Source organism: Amphimedon queenslandica, unplaced genomic scaffold, assembly GCF_000090795.2.
Source record: "Amphimedon queenslandica unplaced genomic scaffold, v1.1 AMPQUscaffold_13256, whole genome shotgun sequence".
Lineage (NCBI taxonomy): Eukaryota > Metazoa > Porifera > Demospongiae > Haplosclerida > Niphatidae > Amphimedon > Amphimedon queenslandica.
This window is the reverse complement of record NW_003546508.1, coordinates 116,006-123,222: the sequence shown is the minus strand read 5'-3', so window position 1 is coordinate 123,222 and position 7,217 is coordinate 116,006.

Sequence of the window (7,217 nt, the reverse complement as noted above, 5' to 3'; positions counted from 1 at the left end):
GTAATAAACAGGCCCTGTCCAGGAGTTTAAACATTTGACAACAGGTGGCCCCCGCAATGATTGAGTGTGGCTTCCAGGGCCGTAGCCAGGAATTTGAAAGGGTCCGAAAATTGATGCAACAAAAATTATTGGCATGGTCGGTTGGAGTGGTTTTGATTTATGCATCTCAGCCATGTGCGGACTCAGCTAAAGTGGCTGTGTGCTTCTAAATGCTGCCAAAATGCTAATCCTGCTTTATTAATGCAAATGTGGGTATTGCTTTTTAATAAGGGTGTGGTAAATTCGAGGTGTGAATCAATAATTGCCTCGAATTATAATAAAGGCTAGAACAAAGCAATACGTCTTTTTTGTTAACTGCAGCAAACTTCCATATTGCTGTCCATACTCAAAGTTTTAGCTAATTCCTGCTCAATAGTGCATATTTATTACTCTGATTTGAAAAAAATGAAATTACTGTCAATGGGGCAGAAGCCCATTATTAGTGCAATGTCAATGGTGATGCAGTCCAAGATATAGGCTTTGTTGAGGAGTGTGAAGACTTGCCAGTCATAGATACAGACATTAATCAAAAAGAGGAGCTGGTGGGGGAACTAAGATAGTCACTGTGAAAAGAATAAAGGAAGGTCTTCAAGCAATTAAAAAGGAGGTACGGGATGTAGTAACCACAAAGGATAGACAGACAAGAAGGATTGCGCATCAGATACAGGTATGAGATGCTACACAAAGCAAATCGCCATATGTGAAATATGAAGAAGTGAGAAGGGAAATACAAAACGTGAAACAAATGGGAGTGATTAAACCATCTTAAAGCAAGCAGGTATCGCCAATTGTTGATGTGCTAAAAGAGGATAGTGACATCAGGGTTAGTGTGGACTATTGGAAGGTAAAAAGTGTGAAGAAGTTTGATGCATACCCTGTACCAATAGTGGATGAGGTGATCAGTTGGATTGAAGAGGGAAGTACATCACTACATTGGATTTGAATTAAGGATATTAGCAAATACCTGTCAAAGAAGCTTTCCAGCACGAGAAAGCATTTGTTACTCATTTTGCACTATATCAGTTTACAATGATGCCATTTGCATTGCAACGTGCACCTGCCTCATTTTAGCAGTGGATCAAATTTTGTTGGGCACAGGGATTTGCAGGAGCCTACATTAATGATATTGCTATTTATAGTGACAACTGAAGGGACCACATGGAGCACAAGGAAGAAGTTTTGACAAGACTTGATGCAGCAGGACTGACAGCCAATCCCAAATAGTGCAAATTCAGAATGTTTGGGGTTGACTGTCTGGGACACAACATTGAAAGGGACAAGTGAAATCTGAAGTGTCAAAAATTAGATCTGTTGGGGACTACCCAAAACCTGGATCAAAGACTGTAATGATATCATATCTTGGTCTTGTAGGATACTACCACAAATTCATTCCCAACTTTTAAGACTTACAGCATCACTTTCAAATCTGACAAAAAAGAACTTAAAAGTATTAAACTGGACAGTGGAGTGTGAACAGGTGTTCATGCAGTTGAAGAAAGCTACTTTGTGAAGCTCCTGTGTTGAGGTCACTGAATCTGAATAGAGAGATGATTCTACGAAAAGATACATCTAACCAGGGGTGGATGTAGGGGTGAAGTTTGTGGGGCTCCACCCCCAAAACATTACAACTCAAAACTTTTTTAATGCATTCATTGCTGAAACAGTGTTAGAAGTTCTAACCACCAAGTTTGTATGACAACATTACTGTAATTTATGAATGTCATTATCAATTAAAGAGCTCCAAAAATGTCATTTCATGTCATTTTAACTACAAAAATAGTGCCTAAAAGGGGTATGGCCTTAATTGTGGCACGCTTTGTGCACCATTATATTTCACAGCACCTCCATTTCCAAATCCTGGTTCCGCCTCTGCTGAAGGAGGTGTGGGGGCTGTCCTCAGCCAGACTGAGATGATGGAGCAGAACATCCATTTGTTAATCATTGCCAAGAACTGCTTCCGAAACAAGACAAATATTCTATCATGTACAAAGAATGTTTGGCAGTGGCATGGGCCATTATGAAAACATTTTCAGTCTATCTGTAAGGAAAGGGGATCCTGTTACAGCCAGACCATCATGAGACCTAAATTGGATGAAATCAAGGAATGCATGGACCAGTTGGAGCTTGTATGTTTAGGATTGAAGAATCAGAACTGAATATAAGAGAGGGAATGAACAAGGCAACGCTAATTAAAAAGGCTTTTGATGCGAACAACGAAGTTGTTCATTTGAAGCGGAGGAATGTGTCATAAAACAAACTTAATAATGTGTTGTAGTTTATTTTTGGTATCATATGTAATGCATGCGTGATGATTCTGTATCATTCTAGATTATTTCAGTGTGTGATTATGTGTAGTACATGTAATGTATAGCTATAGAACCTTTTAGTTAGTAATTAATATGTGTAATCTGTTCCAGATGTTAATTGAACCTTGGTGATTATCTATATAAGTATAGTTATTTTTGTTGAGTCAGTTTTTGTTATTTAAAGAAATTGAAGTGGTGATTATCTATATAAGTATAGTTATTTTTGTTGAGTCAGTTTTTGTCATTTAAAGAAATTGAAGTTGAAGAGTGAACCTTTGTACCATCAAACTGAGATTATGGCCTAGATATATGTTGCGTGTATGTATCAGATAAAGTCTCCATTACAGTGTTATAACTATTACATAATGTAGCAATGCGCATTTGTATGACTTAGGATGGGCTGATGTCTGCAATGTCATCAGGCATAGCATAAAACAATTAAAGATGTCAGTAATGCTGATAAATCTATTATTTTTGTTATTAGTATTATTATTTTTTACGAAGTGGCTAGAAGTTGTGTAACGGGACACAGTTAGCTGAGCTAGATTTCCAGTAATAGGGGGTTTGCCCCTATATAATCATACACTCGTTTATTTTAGAAATGGAGTATAATTATGACAACAAGCAATGATGAAGCAGCAGGGTTGTGGTGGTGCAGTAGAGAGGCTTGTGTGGATTTCAAGGACATTGGCTGAGGTTCAAATCCAGTCAGGACTACTGAGTGAAAACTATGCTGCAGCTTATGGTTTCTTTTCTACTTAAAATGACATATTTGCTATTTTTTAAGTTTTTTAATTTGTTAGGCTCCGGGGTCGTAAGGTTAGGATTGCTGTTAAGTGTTTCATTTTTAGAGCATAGGTCAAGCAATAACACCCTCTCGTACATCTAAGCCTACAGGGCTGTAGGGTTGGGATTGGGGTTGAGTGTTTTATTTTTAAAGCACCCTCCTACATTTTAGCCTCTGGGATTGTATGGTTTTTGGGATTTGGGTATAGTGTTTCTTGATAAAGAGACTAACTTCCATTCTGCACTATTGCGCATACGCACAAGCTGTTTTACGAAGAAAAATGGACTTCTAGAGCTTTAGCAATTGAAAAATGTGTCCGGTTACAAGAGCTCTAGCCACTGTTATTATAACAATGGCGGATGGCAGCATGGCTGCTTCTGGTAGTGCTTCTCATTCTTCTCATGAGTCATAATGTAGCAAATGTTGGCACTGTTACCTATGGTGAATGTGTGAGATGTTTTGTATGGCATCTACTGTTTTAGGTAGAAAGATTGTTGAAGACAGCCATACCATTATACCCATTTTGAGCTCAACCAGCTTTCCCCACCCTTCCTGTCTTGGAACTTACAGTAAGTATAATTCAATCATTAAGGCTGGCTATGTGCAGGTAGTCCTCTAAAAGTCTAACATTTTCTACTTACCAGCAGGGGCGGATCTAGGGGGGGGCCTGGGGGGCCAGGCCCCCCCAAAAATTTTTCTGGTCAAGTATAAAATTAGTTTTATCTATGTAAACTGTAAAACAGCTGCAGTACTTGACTGTGTAAACAGTCTGTAAACCACAAAGGAGCTCATTAAAGAGGCCTAATCTTCAAAATTTTGACTTCCCAAATGAAATCATGCAGGCCTAGTTGACCACACCCCCTAATTACCCCACCCATATCATTATGGCTCCCCAAAAATTCAATCCTAAATCCGCCCCTGCTTACCAGAAGGGAATGCTGCTTCCAAGTTGCTTGCAGCACCGACAAAGCTGTTTCATTCCTATGCTCAGGGCTACAGAGACGAAGTCATGGCCATTACATTTCCAATGCTCTTCCCTTCTCTCATTCTCCAATGACCTCACAAAAGGTCTGAGCTTCGGGACCACAGTAAATGCCTTGAGCATCGACTAGCTCTATGGGGCTCATCTACTGGTATTTGATAACTTCTCAGTGAAGGAAAGTCTATCCAGCATTAGTTGTCCTCCCGTTGCAATCTCACAGACAAAGACAGCTTCACAGACATGATTTGCAAAGGAAAAGTAAAGGATGCTATTCGCTTTCTTTTTAAAAGTGAGTGATGTTGCTGCTTCAACTTGCCAGATATTTTATAGAGGGCTTAGATGAGGACTGGACGTGTTCAGCAACAAGCATATGCCCGGTCAGTCTTCATCAACTTGCACTTTGTTACCGACTGACTTGCCTGATAATTCCTCGACAAGTAGTTTTAATGCTTTCGACAAGGCCGTTAGACAAGCATCTATTTGTACTTAGGGCTCCACAGGTGCTTCGAATGTTGATGTAATAGCCTAAAAAAGTTGTTGCTGCACATCATATGGTTAGGCTTTGATTAGCCTTGATGAGTTCTTGCTGCTGTTCATAGACGCATATGCAAGGGTTTGTTGATTCGTAGTTAAGTTTGTCATCTCACCCCGTTGGACAAGAACCCCAGAATGAGCCCTGTTGCAGGGGTGTTGGTTTGCTGTAGAATCATTGGTAAAGCTGTAATGAGAATTGTGCAGTTTGATCTTATGGATGTTGTAGCCGGTCGTCCGTTCTGGGTGGGCTCGATGATTGTTGTGAAGCAAAAGTACATTGTATGCCTAGTATTTTTGGAAAAGCTGCAGCTCTAAGCATTGATAAAATTTAGGCTATAGCCTGAATTGTACCAACGCTTTTGATTGTCTTTAATATCTGTCCCACAATGGCAAACAGAAGTAACAACTCAAGGCATCCCTTTGGGAATGGCCATGTATGCCATTGGCATTCCACCTTGGATCAAATCACTAGAATCACCTCAGACTAAGCATCTCTGGTATACTGATGAATCAGCTGCTGGTGGTAACCTTAAAGCTCCACATGACAAATTTTGTAATCTTGGTCTTAAGTATGGTTATTATCCCAACAAGCGTAAGACAACTCATCTACTAGTTAGATTTGATACAAATGCTGAAGTGGTAGAGGTATTTGCTAATGCTTGTTTTAAAATAATCTCATATGGTGTCCCTTATCTTGGTGGTGTCATTCGTTCTAAAGCTTTTATTTCAAACATCTGCTCAGAAAGTCCGATTGTGGGCGATTAAGTTCATTATATTCTTTACTATAGCCAAGTTGGAACCTCATGCAGCATTTCCTGGGTTTACCCATTAAGAATCTGCAGCAGAAATTATTTTGCCACGGTCACCAACGTTTCTTCCCTGGACTTAAGCTTGGACCCTCTGCTTCCTTTGAAAATAGTATTTTATAAGACGTTAATCCCTTGGCTGACTCACTTGCATAATGCCAGGGACACCATTTGTAAGCCATTATCCCTCTTATATTATTTTGGTGGCCAAAACATAACTAATTCCTGTCCAAAGTCATAAGTTCTTGCATCACACCTGTTCCTCTCTTATTGATTACAATTTTTCTAATTCCCCAGCCTCTGATATTACTAATTGTCTTGGCTGACAGCAGAAAGTCAAGTCCACTGTTACTTTGCATTATTATGCAAGTTTCATTGCCTTAGTTTCCAATCTCAAAGCCCACTTTGACCCATCCACTCAGTATAGACTTGACCTATGCACTAAGAAAGGAGCATCAAACTTGGTTTAGGTTCTACCCATTACTTGTCTGGGTTTCCACCTTCAAAAGTCTACTTTCACAAATGCCAATCACATTCAGTACAGATGGGATATCTCCATCTGACTGTAACTGTGGTCAATGTTTTTCACTGGACCATGCTTTGTCATGCTCTGCTGGTGGTTTTCCATCTATTTGCCATGACGAGGTTTGTGACATCACTGCTACATTATAATTGAGGTCAGTTTAAATGTCGAGGTAGAACTCCGTTTGCAGCCTTGTCACAGGTGAAAACTTCCTATTTGGGACAGCTATTTGCAATCAGAATGCTTGTCTCGATGTGTCAACTAAAGGTTTGTGTGTGGAGGAACTACATACAGACAACATGACAATGACAAACATGAACAAAGTAAACGTGTGACTCAGGTAGAACAATCTTTCTTTATTCATTAGTCTTCTCTGCCACTGGTGGTATGTCAAAATCCACTTCTAACTTTTACCGTGATCTGGCTCCTAGGGCTGAGAGAGGGCAACGACTAAGAGCTAAGGTTCACTGACAAGACACAAGAGGAGCCTGTTAAGAAAAAACAACAATTGACAGGTAAGAGAGCTCGAGTTGCACTGACAAGGGAACAAGAGGAGCATGATGAGAAGAAATTTTAAATCATAGTAATGTAGTAGAGCAATCAATAGGTACTGAGGCATTTTTATTATTTAAGTTCTATTTATGTTGCCAGTCTGCCTAACATTTTATGCAAAGTAGGGTTTGAAATTTTTGTATTATTTTTATAAATAAATTATTTTTGTATTAATTAACTTTTATTATTATTAATTGAACTATTAATTATTATTATGGTTGAACTCAACCCCCTTGTTTCTTTTATTTTTTGACAACCCTACTTTTTTATTTAATAGAAATTTTTTTATTTACTTGTTTTCATACTATTTATTAATTTTTATTAATTAAAAATTCTTTTTATTGATAATTATAATTTTTCAATTGGTATCAGTTCATTACTTAAAGAAAAGAATTTTGAAATAAAAAACATAAGAAGACCTACACTGCATTATTATAAAAAAAATTTTTACACAATCATGATTTTTTGAATTTTTGAATCATTAATTATATTCATAGTCTAGCTCATAATTATTAATCCTTTTTACCATACATTACTAAAATCTATATCCTGTTCTGAAACTACTGAAGTTTACATTCAGCTTAAGTTGCCATTCTTCACCTATTTCAGGCAATATTTGCACTAATTCCACAGTCTGCGTACAGCTCTCAACTAAACTTTTATCAAAGTTTTGCAACTTTTTGAAAAA